Raw genomic sequence first — 20,175 nt, 5'->3', positions numbered from 1 at the left:
AAAACTGGAAGAAACCTCTCGAAAATCGAAATTTCACAGTACTTATCGGGAAGGCGCTGGCTTCCAGATAAAGCGAGTCGCTCTTGGGTTTTTGGAATTACAGAGTTTGAGGTGGTCAGCTCTACTTGAAGCTGGTGGCTCGATGAATTTTTCGATTTACAATAGGTAATAGAAGTCGCTCTGCTTGAAGCGTAGCGAAGGCCAGAAATGGTGAAAAGTGAGTTTCTAAGAAAAACAAGAAAAAGGTTGGAGTGAAAAGTGAAAGATGATTGTGGGGGTGTAGTGTGGGTTTGTGAGTGTAGTATGATGGAAGTTTAAATAGGTTACGGGTTTCCAAAATGAATCAAAGTTGCCAAATTGTTTTAAGGCAATTTAGGAAATAGAAAACCGCCAAACCCAAAGCGGAAACTAACCATAGTTTTGATTTCCTAACAACCACGGTATCTTTTTAAACTTGGTTTAGAATAGTAACTTCTAAACTCTCCTACATATCATGCTACCACTACAAAAATTCATAGATATGCTTCTGTATCGGCCTAATTTTCAACTTTTACTCCAAGACAACTGACCTTACGAAAGATGATCAAAATAAATTATATTAAAATAATATGAAATCCAAGCAATCTAAAACAAACAACTTAATACTCAAATCTAACTCTTGAAATAAAATTCCACTAACAAAACAATAAAAACAATGAAATAAAAGGACACAACTGATGGTGAACACCTAAGTGTGAAGAAGATGGTCCACGAGATGGAGACTCGGTTCGTGGTGAAGAATGGCTTGAGCCATCGGCCCTCGCGGCGACGCTCATGCCTCTCGGACTTCGGTGAGACGGACTCATCCACGAAAGTGGCATGCGTCGTAGCATCTCTATCCTGAACAATATTTTGTGCTTCCATCTCGATCTTGAGTACGGCATCTTGGGCTTGGTGATTCTTGTGGATAACCTCCAAGTTAGACAAGATATCTTCACGACCCGCTTCGAGCATTTCAACTCGTCACGAAGGTTCGTTTGCTTATTCGAGTCTACAATTTGTCTATGTCTAATATCTTCACAGATACGATAACCGCATCGCAAAACCCGGTTCGCGGCATTATCATTCGTTCTAAATTAGAAGTATGACTATCAAAATTATCCTCAACCAACCATGTCATATCTTCCCCTACATTATCCGACTCAACTTCCTTCTCTGCAGACAACGGCCAAGTCTTTTGGATGCATTCCTTATAAATACTTGCATTAGAAGGCAATGAACGACTTGCATTATAGTGGTGAGTATTCCCGCCTGTCACGCGGGTGACCCGGGTTCGATCCCCGGCAGCGGCGCCATTTGATAACCGTAAAATGACTAGTCTACCTACGAAATGAACGATGAATTCACAACGTAAGTAAACTAAACTTAACTTTTTACGAGCCTAATTTATCAAAGATTTCTACTCTCAATCCTATGAGATATAGTGGAGTAGATAAGTTCGTTCCACTCCTAGTGCTCTAGCATGGATGTTTTCTAATCTAACTAGTCGGTTTTTAAGTCTATGAGAGTTTTACGAAGGGAATTATACTACGATGCAACTACCCACAAGATGCAACTAGTCGATTATCTAAATAATTATGGGAATGCTACGTTGATTCTATGATAAGGAGTTAGAGGGGATTGATTCCACCCTTTAACTCAACTTAATCCACTAACATTTAATCGTCGTAATCGAATTGAATCAGGCTAACAATTGGTTATTCCTAATCCCCTAATTATACATGGCATTTCTACCAATTCATAACTAGCATGTGAACAATTAAACCCATTATCATGGTGAACTAATCATTTCTAGAGTGGAATAAAAAATCGGCGATTCTAACGATAATCGAATCAAGCTTTCATCAAGGCTTCACAACCCCTCTAATGGAGGTTTTAGCCTTGAATCATTCAAGAATCATTTCCATTTAGATTAAGACTAAACATAATATAAAGCATTGAAATTTACTTAATTAAACAATAATGAAATCTAATTTAATGACTAAATTAAAATAAGGACATGAATTGAAATTAGATCTAGAATTGGAATTGACAAAAATCGAAATGGATAGAAATACTACTTTATTGATCTAGTCAAAATGAAGAACAAGATTTAAAGGTTTTATCTAATACAATGAATTGAAACTAATTAAACTAAGTTCTAAAACTCATTAATGGATACTAACTAATCTAGGTCTAATTCTCTACCAATTAATCTACCATTAATCAAGAGCTAAGCTTTTGTTTTTATACATCCAGATCAAAAATCGTGCATGGGCTTGGAGCCATGGTTTGGGCGAGAATCGTGCCCAAAACCCAATTCTTTCAAATCCAAAAGGCCTCTTCAGCTGCAGTTGGCTTCCACAGACTTTTCGTCCACTTTTGCTCCTCTGATTGGGTCAAGTCTTGGACCATTGCAAAGCTCTTTCGAGCCGATCGTTTTGGCATAAGGTAGGCCCAATTCAGGTCCGAGTCCAAAGATATGGCATTCTCAAGTTCTGGCGACTTTTGCTCCTTTATCTCGCTAAAATGGCACATTTTCGCATAATGGACTTTGAAGCCCTGAAATGCATAAAACACGTAATCAGATTAACTCTTACTTATTATTCACATAATTGGTCTAACAGTATGATTATTAAGGGGTTAAAACTACAGTTTTGGGCTCTTATCAATTTCCGTTGTGACTAATATAATTTTAACATGTGCTACAGGAGGGTCTATTTTCTTACATACTCATTTATCCATCCAGTTTGCCTTTGTCGTTACCTATTTCTTTACTTCATCCACTATGACATCTTCATCAATTGCATCTTCATCAAACATGATACCTCCCAAACTCATTCCTGAGCAATCCTTTCAGTCTATGATGGATTCCACTACCTATGGCCATCTCTTCCGTGACTACATCACAAACATTGGGTGGTATTCCCTAATTCTTCAACCTGACCAAACTTATTCTCCGAGTTTAGCTGCATACTTTTATGCTAATATGGAAGACACACCAGCATTTAACCATGCGCATGGTTTCTACTTAGACGGGTTCACAATCCTAGTTGGTGACACACCTCATATCTTTTCTGAACAACAACTTGCCCTAATTTTGGATCTTCCATACCACGAACCTGCTGCATCTTGGCATTACATCTATCATAATTCTTACCGTTACTTTCGGTGGCAAGCGTTTCGCGACTCTTATGGTGATGGTCTTGAGATCAAACGAGAAGGAAATGGCCATGTGCCATGGCGCGACATCACCATTCCATTAGCAAGCATGACCATGAACATGGGGACTGCGATGTTATTTGTACTCCTACACATTATGGGAGATTGGCATTTTTCTACTGCCAATGAGGCTGCCTGCGTCGTATTCAGTGCACTGGCTCAAGGTCATACATTATTTAACATCTTAGGTTGTGTTATCTCCAACTTGAAACGAGCCCGCACTTTTCAGGATCACTATACACTTTTACCAGTTACCGCTTGCCGAATCATGAAGAAACATTTCCTAGAGTTTGCAGCTACTTTTCATGACTGGGTCAAGGTGGATTCCATGTGCCCAGCAAACAGAATCATTCGTTCATTGAGGTTTTGGCAATAGAAGCGTCCCGCTCGGTACCTGAGGCATGTTGGTTGTTACCCGAAGGATGAAAATATGAAGAAACATTTAAGGAAATCTGGAGACGAAGAATGGGCAGAAATTTGGCAGACTATTATCCTTTGGCGCGATGCTAAGGAAATGCATTTTCTTAAAGAGGACGCCAGACCTTCACATCCTGCTGGATGGTAAACTTGAGCTTGCCATTGTACATATATCTAGCTAAACCTCATGTTTGGTGTGCTATTGTTTTTCATGTTTCGTATGCTATTGTTTTTCATTATTTCGTGTGCTATGTTTAGTGTGCTATTTAACATTTTCTTGTTCTTTCTGAATAATATATTATGTTCTCCAACCTTTCTGTTCCAGAAATCTAGCCCTAATTTTGCTCACGGTTCTCAGGTACTTTCTCTCTTTATTTATTGATACTTCGAGGACAAAGCATCATTCTGTTTGGGGGTGTTTTAACCCTGTAGCAAAAATTAGGCAAATTGTAGCCTGTATATAGTTTTTATTTTCTTGTTAATAATGGTACTTAGTGACAAAGTCTTGTTTCCCTTTCAATGATGAAAATTGTCTAGAAATCTTACATTAGTATCTGAACTAGGATTTGTTTTAAGAAACTTAAGATAATACGTATGCAATAGTTTATACATCTTTTCATGAACATTCATGCATTAAGTATCATCGATTGTACATGGCAGTAAGTTTCTGGAACCAACGGTTAGTTACTTAAACTATAAATCCTGTGAGAATCTAACCAAAAGCCTTGACATGAGTGATTTGTATGTGTGATGACATAGAGGAGTAGTTCTTCCGATTAGAAAAATCACGCGTCTACTTACTTTATCACCACCCGAACCCTAGGCGAGAATTTAGGCCTTCTTTGGATCGACATAGCTAAAAATTCTTACCTGTTACAAATTTTACCGCTAGTCACTCCACTGAACCTTTCATCAAATCTTTCACTATTCACCACAAATTCCTTACCCATTTATTACACAAAATAAAAGAACCTACCTAAGTGATAAGTATGAGGAATAGGATGAAATGTGGAAGAATAAAGAGAAAGACTTGTCCCAAATAAAAGTCAGTTACTTGCTTAAGGAAAGAAAAATAGAATCATGTTCTTAAGCTATATATATATATATATATATATATATAAATCATCAGTATCCAGAGGCATAAGAACAAGGTCGGAAAACTCAGTTATAAGAAGGAAAGAAAACAAGGATTTCTCTAGTGTAAATATATGAAGACCCTATTATCTCATACTCATAAATTTTGATTATCCATTTCCATTTTTTGTACACTAGCACCTAAGCCCCACAATACCTAATAAAGACCTCTAGCTCAATTAGGAGTAGGGTGGTGTGATAATAAGTAGTAGACATGATTGATCGACATCGGCTCCTTTGACTGTCATTGAGATGTGAGGAAACGTATGCCCACTGCATACTGGAGTTAACAAAACCTGAGTGGAAAATTTTTGAGTGGAATTATGTTTCGACACATACCTGTGAGAACCCATTTAGGTAAGCTCTCCAAAGGATCCATAAACGACCCTGCTAGTACATTTCAATGGAAAGTTCACTACATGCATGGTCATATGTAGATGTTTTAATTATTGAATAATACATATTAACTTGAGTTCCAAAGAAATCAATCCTCGTTCCCTGCTAAGGAGATGTATGGATATCTGAGATTAAAATAGGAAACAAGTTTTTGTCACTGAGTCGTTGTAGTATAAATGAAGTTTGTGAGTGTCTTCTCTGGAAAACTCTCACGAGGCTATAACTCGTCCACTAGGGAATTCTTAGTGGTTTAAGGCCTTGTTGCATATGGTCAATGCAACCGCACTCTGCGAAACGAGAATTAGTTAGGACTACACATTTTTGGCCACTTATCTGTTTTAATGTCTTTTCTTTGCTTGAGGACAAGCAAACTGTTGTTTGGGGGTAGTGTGATAAGCACCCAAAAGTATATTATGAAACCCCATTGAGACATATAAATTTAGTTAATTATGTGTTTAATAATCATGAAATAAATATGTTTTCATACTTTTGCAGGTATTCGCAGTAAACATGGAAATATTGGGATAAAGCACGAGGAACGACATATATATGAATTTTTCCAAATCTGCACAGAAGCATCAAACTTCCGAAGCTCCTACCTCTTGAACCAGGACTCCGAATGCGACAAATGAGCTGCTCAGACAATCAGGGCGATGAACTCTACGCATAGGCGGGAAGTCGTAAAATTGCCCAAAGACCGAATCGCCACTAGACTGCACATTGACCCACTATGCGGGCCCGCAAGATTGGATGAGTCATCAATCATGGAGCATGTCAAGACAAAAATGACAAATTATTGGTGCAAAGTTTACACTTTGTATGTAATTAATTAGATTAGGTGTTAATAGTGAAAAAAAAGGCAAGGTGTCACTTTGTTTTAATGTGGTGGATAAAAATGAAGTAAATGTGGTTTGATGTTTAACGTGGGAGGAAATGAGATTTCTCTCAAATGGAGAAGAAAATGGACAAGGGGAGACACTCCATTTACTCCCTTGACTTCTTTTCCTTACCTTGTATTATTTTAGTTCTTTAGTATTTTTGGATTTTTAGTTTTAGTTTGGTAAGAAAAACTTGTAATAGTTTTAATAGAGGAAACTTTGGTTTTCTTCTAGAAAATAAATAAAAATCAAGTGAGTTTAGATAGTTAGTTTTCTTCTTCTTCTTTCTCTCTCTCTTTTTGTACTTCTAATTAGTAATCCTTCATCCCAAGGATCATGAGCTAACTTCCCTTTTTGGGGAGTTAATCCAACTCATGTGAGGAAAAATAATTGTTGTTGGGTTGGTAAGTTGTTTAGGAAGAACAACTAGACCTACATCCTATCCCAAAATGATAGTTGGTGTAATGTCTAGTTAGGAATCAAAGTAATGAGCTTAGAGATAAGTCATTGCTTGGTTCCACTTGCTAACATGTATGAGCTTAGAGATGAGCCATGCATGTTAGAGATCAAGTTTTCTTCCATTAGGGTTTGTCTATGAGTCTAGGAAGAATAAAATGAACCTATTCAAATCAACAACAAAAAGTCATTTTCACATGAGGAGGATTAGCTCTCCACCTTTTCTTTAGTAAATTGTATTTTGTCTTAATTGCATGATTTCAAATCTTAATGTTTTTCTTTAATGTTTGTGTAGGAAAGAAACCTAGTATTAATATTAAACTTACTTACTAGTTTCCTAAGAGTAACAACCAAGTTGTAGTTGTCTTAGACTTTAGGTTGGTTCGATTCCTTATTTCAACTTTACGAACACGAAGATCGTGAGTAAGGAACTTTGAATTCGCTCTTTCATCAAATTAGAGAGTCCAATCTCTAACGTAGTAAAAAGGCCAATATCACCTATTTTCGATAGGAGCAGTTGACAATTGAATCCAAATTTTGCCATTATTTTCGTATCCGTAATAGTGCGAAAAGAAGGCCCGACTCCAAGTTGTTCAGGAATAGTGGCGTTGAGTTTCTCGACCCTTTGCCTTAGGATTAGTCAGTTCTATTTCTCGATGGAGGCAGGGAAGGGATATAACTCATCGGTATAGTGTCACCTTGACGTGGTGGAAGTCATCAGTTCGAGCCTGATTATCCCTAAATCCAATGTGAGTTTTTCTATTTTGACTTGTTCCCCCGCCGTGATCGAATGAAAATGGATAAGAGGCTCGTGGGATTGACGCGAGGGGTAGAAATGGCTATATTTCTGGAAGCAACCTCCAAGTGAATATGAAGCGCATGGATACAAGTTATGCCTTGGAATGAAAGACAATTATGAATCCGCTTTGTCTACAAACAAGGAAGCTATAAGTAATGCAACTATGAATCTCATGGAGAGTTCGATCCTCGCTCAAGATGAAACCGGGCGCATGCTTAACACATGCAAGTCAGACGGGAAGTGATGTTTCCAGATGGCGGACAGGTGAGTAACGCGTAAGAACCCGCCATTGGGGGGAACAATGTTTGAAACGGCCGCTAATACCCTATAGCCGAGGAGCAAAAGGAGGAATCCGCCCGAGGAGGGGCTCACGCCCGATTAGCTAGTTGGTGAGGCAATAGCTTACCAAGGTGATGATCGTGGTTGGTCCGAGAGGATGATCAACCACACTGGGGATTGGAGACACGGCCCAAACTCCTACGGAGGAGGCGCATGGGGAATTTTTCGCGAATGGGAGAAAGCCCGACGGAGCAATGCCGCTTGAGGTAGAAGGGCCCGGTCGTGAACTTTCTTTTCCGGAGAAGAAGCTATGACGGTATCCGGGGAATAAGCATCGGCTAACTCGTGCCCGGCAGCGCGGTAAGACGCAGGATGCAAGCGTTATCCGAAATGATTGGGCGAAAAAGCGTCGTAGGTGGCTTTTCAAGTCCGCCGTCAAATCCTGTGGCTCAACCCTATACAGCGGTGGAAACCGCCAAGCCGGAGTACGGTAAAGGGCAGAGGGAATTTCTGGTGGAGCGTGAAATGCGCAGAGATCGGAAAGAACACCAACGGCGAAAGCACTCACCGGGCGACAATCGACACTAAGAGATGAAAGCTTGGGGAGCGAATGGGATTAGATACCCCGGTAGTCCTAGCCGTAAATGATGGATACTAGGCGATGGCGTATCGACCCGTGTAGTCAGAGCTAACTAACGTTAAGTATCCCTTTGGGGAATACGTTCGCAAGAATGAAACTCAAAGGAATTGGGGGGCCCCGCATGCCGTGGAGCATGTGGTTTAATTCGATGCAAAGCGAAGAACCTTACCGAGGATTGACATGTCGCGAATCTTCTTGAAAAGAGGGTGCCTTCGGGAACGCAGATACGTGGTGGTGCATGGCTGTGCGTCGCTCACCGCGGCCGTAAGGTGTTGGGTTAAGTCCCGCGAACGAAAGCAACCCTCGTGGTTTAGTTGCCACCATTGAGTTTGGAACCCCGAACACTACCGGTGAAGCCGGAGGAAGGTGAGGATGACGTCAAGTCATCATGCCCCTTATTCCCTGGGCGATACATGTGCTACAATGGCCGGGACAAAGGGTTGCGATCCCGCGAGGGTGAGCTAACCCCAAAACCCGCCCTCGGTTCGGATTGCCGCAACTCGCCCGCATGAAGCCGAATCGCTAGTAATCGCCCGGTCACCCATACTGGCCGGTGAATTCGTTCGGCCTTGTACACACCGCTTGTCACACTATAGAGCTGGCCATGCCGAAGTCGTTACTTTAACCGCAAGGGGATGCGAAGGCAGGGCTAGTGGACCGGAGTGAAGTTGTAACAAGGTAGCCATATTGGAAGGTGCGGCTAGATCACCTCCTTTCGAGGGGAGAGCTAATGCTTGTTGGGTATTTTGGTTTGACACCGCTTCACACCCAAAAGAAGCGAAGCTACGCCCGAGCTAAGCTTGGAGATGGAAGTCTTCTTTCGTTTCTCAATGGTGAAGTAAGACCAAGCCCACGAGCTTATTATCCTAGGTCGGAGCAAGTTGATAGGATCCTTTACGCCCCCATGTCCCTCCCGTGTGGCGACATGGGGACGTAAAAAGGAAAGAGAGGAATCGGGTTTCTCTCGCTTTTTGGCATAGCGGCCCCGGTGGAGGCCCCGCACAACGGGCTATTAGCTTCGGTAAAGCGCCACCGATAATCGCGCGTCGTTGTTGCGGGCTGTGAGGGCTCTCTACCACATGGATAGTTCAATGTGCTCATCGGGCTTGACCGGAGATGTGGATCATCCAAGGCACATTAGCATGGCGCATCTCCTCCTATTCAACCGGAGTTTGAAACTAAACTTCTCATCGGGGAGGATAGATGGGGCGATTCAGGTGAGATCCAATGTAGATCCAACTTTCTATTCACTCGTGGGATCCGGGCGGTCCGGGGGACCACAAGGCTCCTCTCTTCTCGAGAATCCATACATCCCTTTATCGGTGTATGTACAACTATCTCTCGAAAGCACAGGTTTAGGTTCGACCTCAATGGGAAAATCAAATGGAGCACCTAACAACGATCTTCACGCACCAAGAATCCACGAGATCACCCTGTGAATGAAAGGGGTGGACGGGAGGGATTGTACCATTCGAGCCTTTTTTTTCATGCTTTTCCCGGAGGTCGGAGAAAGCCGCAATCAATAGGATTTCCTAATCCTCCCTTCCGAAAAAGGAAGAACATGAAATTCTTTTTCTTTCCGCAGGGACCGTGAGATGGATCTAGCCATAAGAAGAATGCTTGGCATAAATAACTCGCTTCTTGGTCTTTGACCCCCTCCACTATGAACGCCGATCGTGCAATGGGATGTGTCTATTTATCTATCTCTTGACTCGAAATGTGAGCAGGTTTGAAAAAGGATCCTAGAGTGTCTAGGGTTGGGCGGGAGGGTCTCTTAACGCCTTCTTCTTTTTCTTCTCTCATCAGGGTTATTTCACAAAGACTTGCCATGGCAAGAAAAGGGGGGAACTAGCACACTTGGAGAACGCAAAGACAACGGAGAGTTGTATGCTGCGTTCGGGAAGGATGAATCGCTCCCAAAAAGAATCTATTGATTCTCTCCCAATTGGTTGGATCAGAGGTGCGATGATTTACTTCACGGGCGCAGGTCTCGGTTTAAGTCCAGATGGCCCAGTGCGCCAGGAATAGAAGAAGCATCCGACTCCTTCATGCATGCTCCACTTGGCTCGGGGGGATATAACTCAATTGGTAGAGCTCTGCTCTTGTAATTGGGTCGTTGCGATTACGGGTTGGATGTCTAATTGTCCAGGCAGTAATGATAGTATCTTGTAAATGAACCGGTGGCTCACTTTTTCCAAGTAATGGGAAAGAGGACTGAAACATGCCACTGAAAGACTCTACTGAGACAAAGATGGGCTGTCAAGAACGTAGAGGAGGTAGGATGGGCAGTTGGTTAGATCTAGTATGGATCGCATATGGACGGTAGTTAGAGTCGGCGGCTCTCCTAGTGGTTCCCTCATCCGGGATCCCCGGGAAGAGGATCAAGTTGGCCCTTGCGTAACGGCTTTGATGCACTATCTCCTTCAACCCTTTGAGCCGAAAAATGCGCAAAAGGAAGGAAAATCCATGGGCCGACCCCATCGTGATTCCACCCCCGTAGGAACTACGAGATCACCCCAAGGACGCTTTGGCATCCAGGGGTCACGGACCGACCATAGAACCCTATTCAACAAGTGGAACGATTAGTCGGCCCGCTCTTAGGTTGGGGCGTAAGTGGTCGGAGAAGCGGCAATCACTCATTCTTAAAACCAAGATTCTTAAGACCAAAGAGTCGGGCGGAAAAGGGGTAAAGCTCTCCGCCTCTGGTTCTCCGTTCTTCGGATTCTCCGGAACCGCAAGAATCCTTAGAATGGGATTCCAACTCAAGACCCTTTGAGATTTTGAGAAGAGTTGCTCTTTGGAGAGCACGGTGATGTACGATGAAAGTTGTAAGTCGCGGTTTGGGGGAGTTATTGTCTATCGTTGGCCTCTATGGTAGAATCAGTCGGGGAGGCCTCGAGGAGGCGTGGTTTACCCCGTGGGCGGATGTCAGCGGTTCGAGTCCGCTTATCTCTAGCTCGTGAACTTAACCGATACAAAGGTATATGATAGCACCCAATTTTTCCGATTCGGCATTCGATCTATGATTTATCATTCATGGACGCGTTGATATGATCCTTCCATTTAGCAAAGACCTTAGGATGGCATAGCCTTTAAAGTTAACGGCATGGTTCAAACGAGGAAAGGCTTACGGTGGATACCTAGGCACCCGTGAGACGAGGAAAGCGGCGCAAGCGATGAAATGCTTGAGGGAGTTGAAAATAAGCATAGATCCAGAGATTCCCCAATAGGTCAACCTTCAATTGCCGCTAAATCCATGGGCGGGCAAGAGACAACCCGCGAATCGAAACATCTTAGTAGCTAGAGGAAAAGAAAGCAAAAGCGATTCCCGTAGTAGCGGCGAAAAATGGGAGCAGCCTAAACCCGTGAAAACGGGGTTGTGGGAGAGCAATACAAGCCGCCGCGGTTGCTAGGCGGAAGCGGTAGAGTGCTGCACCCTAGATGGCGAGAGTCCAAGAGCTGAAAGCATCACTAGCTTATGCTCCGACCGAAGTAGCATGGGGCACGTGGAATCCCGCGGTGAATCAGCAAGGACCACCTTGCAAGGCTAAATACTCGGGTGACCGATAGCGAAGTAGTACCGTGAGGGAAGGGTGAAAAGAACCCCATCGGGAGTGAAATAGAACATGAAACCGTAAGCTCCCAAGCAAAGGTGGGAGGAGACCAGGGCTCTAACCGCGATGCTGTTGAAGAATGAGCCGGCGACTCATAGGTAGTGGCTTGGTTAAGGGAACCCATCGAGCCGAATAAAGCGAAGTCTTCATAGTGGCAATTGTCACCGCTTATGGACCCGAACCGGGTGATCTATCCATGACTAGGATGAAGCTTGGGTGAAACTAAGTGGAGGTCCGAACCGACCGATGTTGAAGAATCGCGGATGAGTTGTGGTTAGGGGTGAAATGCCACTCGAACCCGTGAGCTAGCTGGTTCTCCCCAAAATGCGTTGAGGCGATCGGTTGATCGACATCTAGGGTAAAGCAATCGTTTTGAGACGGGCCGTGAGAGCGGTACCAAATCGAGGCAAACTTTGAATACTAGATATGGCCCCAAAATAACAGGGGTCAAGGTCGGCCGGTGAGACGATGGGGATAAGCTTCATCGTCGAGGGAAAAACCCGGATCACCACCTAAGGCCCCTAAATGACCGCTTTCGCTGATAAAGGAGGTAGGGTGCGAGACAGCCGAGGAGGTTTGCCTAGAAGCGCCACCCTTGAAAGAGTGCGTAATAGCTCATCGATCGAAGCTCTTGCGCCAAGATGAACGGGCTAAGCGACCGCCGGGCGTGGGATGTAAAATGCATCGGTAGGGAGTGTTCGCTCGAGAGGAGGGAAGCACTCGCGAAAGCAGGTGTGGACGGCGGAAGCGAGAATGTCAACTTGAGTAACACAAACATTGGTGAGAATCCAATGCCCCGAAAACCTAAGGGTTCCTCCACAAGGTTTGTCCATGGAGGTGAGTCGGGCCTAAGATCGGGCGAAAAGGCGTGAGTCGATGGACAACAGTGAATATTCCCAGATTACCCTTTGTTGGTCCCGAGGGACGGAGGAGGCTATGTTAGCGAAAAGATGGTTATCGATTCAAGGACGCAAGGTGACCTTGCTTTTCGTGGTAAGAAGGGGTAGAGAAAATGCCTCGAGCCAATGTCCGAGTACCAGCGCTATGGCTTAAAGTAACCCATGCCATACTCCCGTGAAAAGCTCGAACGACCTTCAACAAAAGGGTACCTGTACCCAAAACCGACAGGTGGGTAGGTAGAGAATACCTAGGGGTGCTGGAGACAACTCTCTAAGGAACTCGGCAAAATAGCCCCCAGAACTTCGGAGAAGGGGTGCCTCCTCACAAAGGGGTCGCAGTGACCAGGCCCGGGCGATCGTTTACCAAAAACAGGTCTCGCGCAAAGTCATAAGACCATGTATGGGGCTGACGCCGCCCGATCCGGAATGTCAAGGAAGTTGGTGACCGATGATGGGGGCCGGCGACCGAAGCCCCGTGAAGGGGTCAGAACTATAACGGTCCTAAGGTAGCGAAATTCCTTGTCGGGTAAGTTTCGACCCGCACAAAACGCGCGAATGATCCGGGCAACCGCCCCGAGAGAGGCTCGGTGAAATAGACATGTCCGTGAAGATGCGGACTACCCGCGACCGGACGAAAGACCCTATGAAGCTTTATCGTTCCTCAGGATTGGCTTTGGGCCTTTCTGCGCAGCCTTAGGTGGAGGGCGAAAAGGCTCCCTTCCGGGGGCGAGCCATCGTGAGATACCACTCTGGAAGAGCTAGAATTTAACCTTGGTCGGGACCTACATGCCAAGGGACAGTCGCAGTAGACAGCTTCTATGAGGCGTAGGCCTCCCAAAAGGTAGCGGAGGTGTGCAAAAGGTTTCCTCGGGCCGGACGAGAGATTGGCCCTCGAAAGTGCAAAGGCGAAGGGAGCTTGACTGCAAGACCCACCCGCCGAAAAGGGACAAAAAGTCGGCCTTAGTGATCCGGACGGTGCCGAGTGGAAGGGCCGCCGCTCAACGGATAAAAGTTACTCTTGGGATAACAGCTGATCTTCCCCAAGAGTTCACATCGACGGAAGGTTTGGCACCTCGATGTCGGCTCTTCGCCACCGGGCTGTAGTATGTTCCAAGGGTTGGGCTGTTTCGCCCATTAAAGTGGTACGTGAGCTGGGTTCGAACGCCGTGGAGACAGTTCGGTCCATATCCGGTGTGTGGGCGTTAGAGCATTGAGAGGACCGGAAGGACGCACCTCTAGTGTACCAGTTATCGTGCCCATGGTAAACGGTGGGTAGCCAAGCGCGGAGCGGATAACCGCTGAAAGCATCTAAGTAGTAAGCCCACCCCAAGATGAGTGCTCTCCTATTCGACTTCCCCAGAGCCTCCGGTAGCACAGCCGAGATAGCGACGGGTTCTCGCCGCTCTCGGGATGGAGCGCATGAAGTTTTGAGAATCCAAGAGAAGGTCACGGTGAGACGAGCCGTTTATCATTACGATAGGTGTCAAGTGGAAGTGCAGTGATGTATGCAGCTGAGGCATCCTAACATACCAATAGACTTGAACCTTGTTCCTACATGACCCGATAATTAGTAATGAGTTTGGACACTACAATTTTCTCGTAACAAAGTTTGCATCTTTGGGTAAAATCTTTACGAAAAACAAGTGTTTGCGTTGGGACTATTAAAGAGGAGGAAGAGAATAACGTTGATGGTTTTACAAGTGAATAAGAACAAGGAGAAGAAGCAGCAGTTGCCATGATGATGAAATAACTAGATTAACTGCGGAGACTGTGGGAGAGAGAGAGAGAGAGAGAGAGGTTTTTGAGGAGGAAGAGTTTGGGGCAAAGAAGACGGTGGTCAAGTCCATAAGCCCAAGACAGATAAAGAGACGGTGGTCAAGTCCATAGGCCCAAGAACCGTTCCCTCCACTCACTTTGACTTCGGTCGAATTGGATTCCCCACTATCTTTATCTTTATATATATACTAGCATTTATGTACGCTCGATGAGTGTTGAATTAAGTGTAGCATTAAGAAATTAAACATCTCAACAATTTAGGCTATTTCTTAAACTAAATAGGCATGGCAAAAAAATCTTAAGCCCATAAATGGCCAATCATATTGCCACGTTAGAAGGCAACCAAATTACTAAGTGTTCAAAACATTCATAATTGGGTCCCATTTTCTTGACTTTTATTGTTTCATTTATAATGGAGGACAAATATGTAATTTCAACAATACAACAAGGGTAATAAAGGAAACAAAATTAATGACGTGATGAATTCACTGTTACTCCCTCCATTTTCTTTAAAGAAGTTAGACTAGCAGCATGCACGTGCTACACACGTTTCAGCAACATACGTGAAATGAAATTACTAAGTTATAATTGAGAAGTACCGCCACGCAACAGGAACACAAATTGCCTAAAAAACAACACTGATTTTTTTTGTCATTCGGGTTATGAAAGGAATATTCAGTACATATGAAAACAACTCCTTCCCTAAACATAAAACAACAACTAATAATTCTCTGTCTGCGTGCTCCTTGGTCCTCCTCTCAAGCTCAGGTTTTAAATGTCTGATAATACACAACATCGGCCAAGCAGCAACATCACCTAATGCACTGATGGTGTGCCTCAATTTGCTTAGTCATTGTTTCAATGATCATCCATAGCAATCTTGTCCCCTCTTTGCAAGGCGTGCAATGCCTACAACTCTCATGTTTGTAAAAATAAGAAAGATTTGCAATTGCATCCACAACGTCTGTCGTCCACAATAATTGCAGCAATTCCCAGCCCAAATGTAACGGCCTTGAGAGCATCGTATTCTCTCTTTTGCTAGCACTTGCAACAAAGCATGTAAAAAATTCAATTATTCAAATTATAAACTATGCATCTCTCATTGTACATGTCCTGAATCAATCCATTATGCACCATTCCCCATTGAAAATGATATCGTAATTGAGATAAACATAAACTACTAAAATAGTATGAAAACATTGCATCCTATTTTTTTTTCAAAAAGTTGGCAGAGATTCCCTTGTTTTTTGACATTTAAACTAAACTTGTTCCTTTAAATAAATGTAGAGATAATCCTTGTTTTAATAATCTAATTTGAGATAAATATAAACTACGAAAAAAGTACAAAAACATAACATCCTCCCTTTGAATGAAGTCCATAAAATGTATACAGAAGAAAGAAAATTTTTTTGGAAAGAATAGAAAACATGGCTTCATATAAAAGACCGGATAGAGATGTGACATAAAATTGGGAGGTAGGTTCTTCAAAATTCAAACCTCACAAGGATGTAATAAAATGGTTCACACAAAATATGTCCTGAAACTCACTGCAATATAAAGTAAAAGCTAATATAAACAACTCCGAGAAGATGGAGATGGATTTTAGACTGTCTAAGAGTGATAACTATGAGCTTAATTGCTAGTGGAAGTAACCTGGCACTCAAACCATGAAGGGAAAATTGAATGTAAGCAAAAAAGCGATTTAACACTCAAACTTCTTATATTCTATTGATTGAAGTATGTTTGACAATTGAGAGAATGTATAAAAAAAACAACGTAACGGAACAAATGGATTTATATAAGCTTTTGAAGTTTAGAAAAGATATTACCATCAAATCTATACTATGAAAATTGAATCTTTCGAAGAGAGCCAGTCGAAATGAGGTCCTCATTCAATTTGTAAGTATTGTACCTGGTGTCATTAGAAAATAGATTATATAATGTTAGCTACATAACAACTTTTTTTAAAACGCATGTATTGGAAACAAACAGTAGTAAATAGAAATAAGAGCTTAATTCAAATTCTTAGGTACTATGATTAGTTTCATTATAATTAAAAAAAACTCGTCTTAATATATTCTAAGCACAAAATTAAGCGATAGGTTACGAACCCAATCTTTAGTATGCTGAGTTCTCAAAACCTTAGCTTCCAAACTTCGGTATCGATACCAATAGAATCTACTATTTTTTATAAGATATTTGAAGTCTATTACCTTATAGGTATCGATACCAATAAGGTTATTACTATGTCAAAGAATCTTAATCACATATTACGAAAGAGAATGAATATGCAGTATGTCACTCATCTACTAAGGTTTCAAACAATGCAAAACACATTTTCTAGAAATATCAATGCCTCGTCAGGGGTTATTAATGCTTAAACATCTAAAGTTATATCCAATATACTTTCCTTTTTTAGCTTGTGACGACGTGATTTTTTTGATCGAAATTGCTTATTAGAACTATCTACTTCTACTGCATCCCAGCCACTTGGCTTGTCAGTCTCCCATGTTGAATCATAAGTGTTTTTGGGTTTACATACCTTATGAGGTCGTTGAGCTCTTCCTGGGTCCTGCAAACAGATTTTCCAATTTAAACTTTGCGAGGAAAAATGATTAGATAACTTTTAAGCAAAACCCAATTTGTGAATTTTTCGTTTTCGTTGGCCATCGAAAGCTTCATTATATTGAAACTTTCTATGCAAATGAACATTTTATTAATACTTTTGTGTGGTTTTTCATTTTTCCACAAATATTTCACGAAAAAATTTCATCGAATCGAATTTAGTTTCTTGACTAACTGCCAACTAAATCCCTTGTAGTGGAGTAGCGTAAAATGTTTTGTGGACAAAGTCAAAATTATTTTAAAGTACAATGTCAAGTATATCAAATCCAAAATGATGAATATAGTCATATCTAGAATGACTTAAATTTTTTCTGAACCTAACCTTTATTAGCAAACTCATAACCTAACTTCCTTTGAGTGTATACAACACAAAACACATAGTAATATTGGACAAATAGCCACCAAACGCAATACAAATTGAGGATATACATTATGTTTGTGGTAACCAAAAATTGAGGATGTAGAATTGATATAACAAAAATAGTGAAAATACCTTAAGGCAATTGGGGTAGTCCATAAACGCGACTATCTGTAACAACACTACAAATCAAAAGACAAACAATATCCACTGAAATGCTACCTGCACTAAACAACTCAACTATAAACTCTACAAAGCAAAGCTCAAATCAATCAAAATTATTACTACTTTTCAACAAAAAATATAAAGTTTTATAGGTTCAGTATATGTGAATGTTCTATTGCATCCGCTTTGCAAATGCACATCTAGATGTCGTAGGCGATCTAGATCGATTGATCTTAACTGATTTCAGCATCCACCTCCAAAGTCCAAAAGTTCCAAACCCGTTGAAAAGAAAAATAGACACATACAAAATCATTGCACTGATGAAAATTCTTTACATGTATGTAATGCAAAACTTAACTTTGCCAATGATTTTGAAATATTTAACAATGTTCTAAATCATCTAATTCATAGAAATTTATATACGCCAAAGTAATAACACCTCAGGATAAGCATCAATTCATAGAAGAGAAGAGAATTCCTTCAATTCATAGAAGTTTATTAATGTATTATCTCATGTATGTACTTGGATAATGTAAAGATATTCTAAGATACACTTTAAGCTAAATTTCTAATTCATAGAGAGTTGGCATGCTACAAAAAAGTGAAATTGATGTGGGTAAACAGCCTTTCTATTTCCTATTTTCAGAATTATATACATCAGAAAGAAAGCATAAAGGTTCAGATAATGAGAAGGTTGCTTTAGACATGAGTGTTATAGAAATGAGTGTTGACATGACATTCTCCTCAACAGGGGAAGTCCCGCCTAGGAGAGAGACCTTCCAGCTTAGAAGGTCTCTACTTTAACATCAATAGAGGAGGGGCCAAAATCCTCAATGTCTAAAGCAAAGTGAAAAGAGACATCTGAACATTCCAAGTATCTAGCTAAAGTGCTGAACATAAATGTCACATAGTTTGTAAGTTTGTTTTTGGATCAGTCTTAGGATCTTCTAAAAATTATTGTAAACCGTAAAAGTCTCCGTGTTTGAACTTGCGTTTCTAGCTTAGTGCTCTACCAATTTTAGACAATTAGTTGGCTTAGTTCGATAGCATTAAAAATGATTAAGTTTAGAAAGGTCTTGAATTAATAGTGTAAAAGACAAAAAACAAAGCTACAAATCATTCTTACCTTTGCCAAGACTCTCTGTAGGCATACCTTTGTTGTATCAGCAAGTTTACTCCAATCATAAAATTTTAAATTAAAGAAGTAGATTAGAGAGAGAAAATAAAATGTTGAAGATAGAGTGAAAGCAGGAGACGAAGAAGGAGAATTTGCAGAGAGAACAATCGAGAACTTTACAGATTATGTTTTTAGATAGTGAAAAGACGATTTTGCCCCTGTGACGTATGTGAAAATTACTGTTCATCAGACCCCGTATTTTTCTAATATAGTAAGATATATATATTATAGCTCACCCCTCATCAATTTAGGGAGAGTTTTGAGAGTGTCCAAGTGTCCATAAGTAATTACGATAAAATAGGGAACCAAAGCTAATTACGACTTACAAAAATACAGACCAAAGTTTAGGAAATTATACCGACAAAACAGGTAGGCTAATTCGATTGTAGTGTCCATGTGTCATTACTAATTACGATAAAGTAGGAGACAAAAAAGGAAAGATACCTATAGGCTCTTCAATTCAAATTCAGGTATGAAATAAAATCTTAAGGGCACTATTACGGTGGACATAAAATAAAAGATTCTCTTGATGGCTCCTTATTTCCAAAAAAGAAACTGACCTTAATCCAACAATTGTTTCATTTTCAACCAAAACCCGCCAAACCCCTTTATGTTCAATCACTCTCTCTCCATTCTCCATAGCCCTTTTTTTATGCCTTGCGAAAATCTATCTAGCCATTCTGCATATTCGGTATCTGCTCAAGTCAATATATTTCACTTTCCATTGAAAAATAATGGGTATGTTTTTTAATTGGAATTTCTTGGTTTTGTGTATTCGTTCACTTAACTTACTTCAGTTATGAATTTGTATATATTTCAAGTTCTAATTTTTTTTGTTCCACCTAATTGATTTAATTTGTTGCATGTTTGATTCTTTGAAAAACTATTAATTCTACTAAGCAATGATTAATAGGTTCAAATGATGTTTTACTATCTATATGCGCAGATATTTCATTGAATTAGTATATATATATATAAGGTAATGGGGATAGTGAACTATGACTGGTAGAATTTTTTTCACGAAGTAAATTGATTGAGTCTTAGACTTGGCATCAGGTGAAGCTTTATTGATTTTTGTAGAATTGAAGTATTTTTTAAGCCATTTTGTTTATAACTCATGTTTCAAATAGATCTTCAAAGAAAACTTGGTGGATCAGTTGGCCACTGTAGAAGCTTCAACAGGAATGAGTACTGTGATATTTGGCCAAGGTGAGCTACTAATTTATCAAACTTAAATAATAATTTTATGCTTTATTGTGTAATGCCTTGGCCTATATTATTTGATCATCCAAGCTATTAATAGAGTTTGAATTATAACATTA

At 41.1% G+C, this 20,175-nt stretch overlaps 1 long non-coding RNA gene across 3 annotated transcripts; it reads right to left on the bottom strand.

The window, feature by feature from the left end:
* Positions 1-15,149: 15,149 nt before the first annotated feature.
* LOC147484274 (uncharacterized) lies at positions 15,150-19,007 on the bottom strand. Of its 3 annotated transcripts, none has more exons than XR_015204718.1 (5): positions 18,803-19,007; positions 17,647-17,733; positions 17,071-17,100; positions 16,358-16,440; positions 15,150-15,572 (listed from the first exon to the last, which is right to left on the bottom strand). It is a non-coding gene; the product is annotated as an uncharacterized LOC147484274 (long non-coding RNA). The 3 variants fall into 3 exon arrangements; XR_015204719.1 differs by having other exon boundaries at positions 15,150-15,566; positions 18,803-19,006; XR_015204717.1 differs by lacking the exon at positions 16,358-16,440 and having other exon boundaries at positions 18,803-19,002.
* Positions 19,008-20,175: the final 1,168 nt, after the last annotated feature.

The sequence above is a fragment of the Coptis chinensis genome, chromosome 8 (assembly GCF_015680905.1).
Source record: "Coptis chinensis isolate HL-2020 chromosome 8, ASM1568090v1, whole genome shotgun sequence".
NCBI lineage: Eukaryota > Viridiplantae > Streptophyta > Magnoliopsida > Ranunculales > Ranunculaceae > Coptis > Coptis chinensis.
The sequence above is the reverse complement of the archived record's forward strand: the minus strand, read 5'-3'. Positions and strand labels throughout refer to the sequence as shown.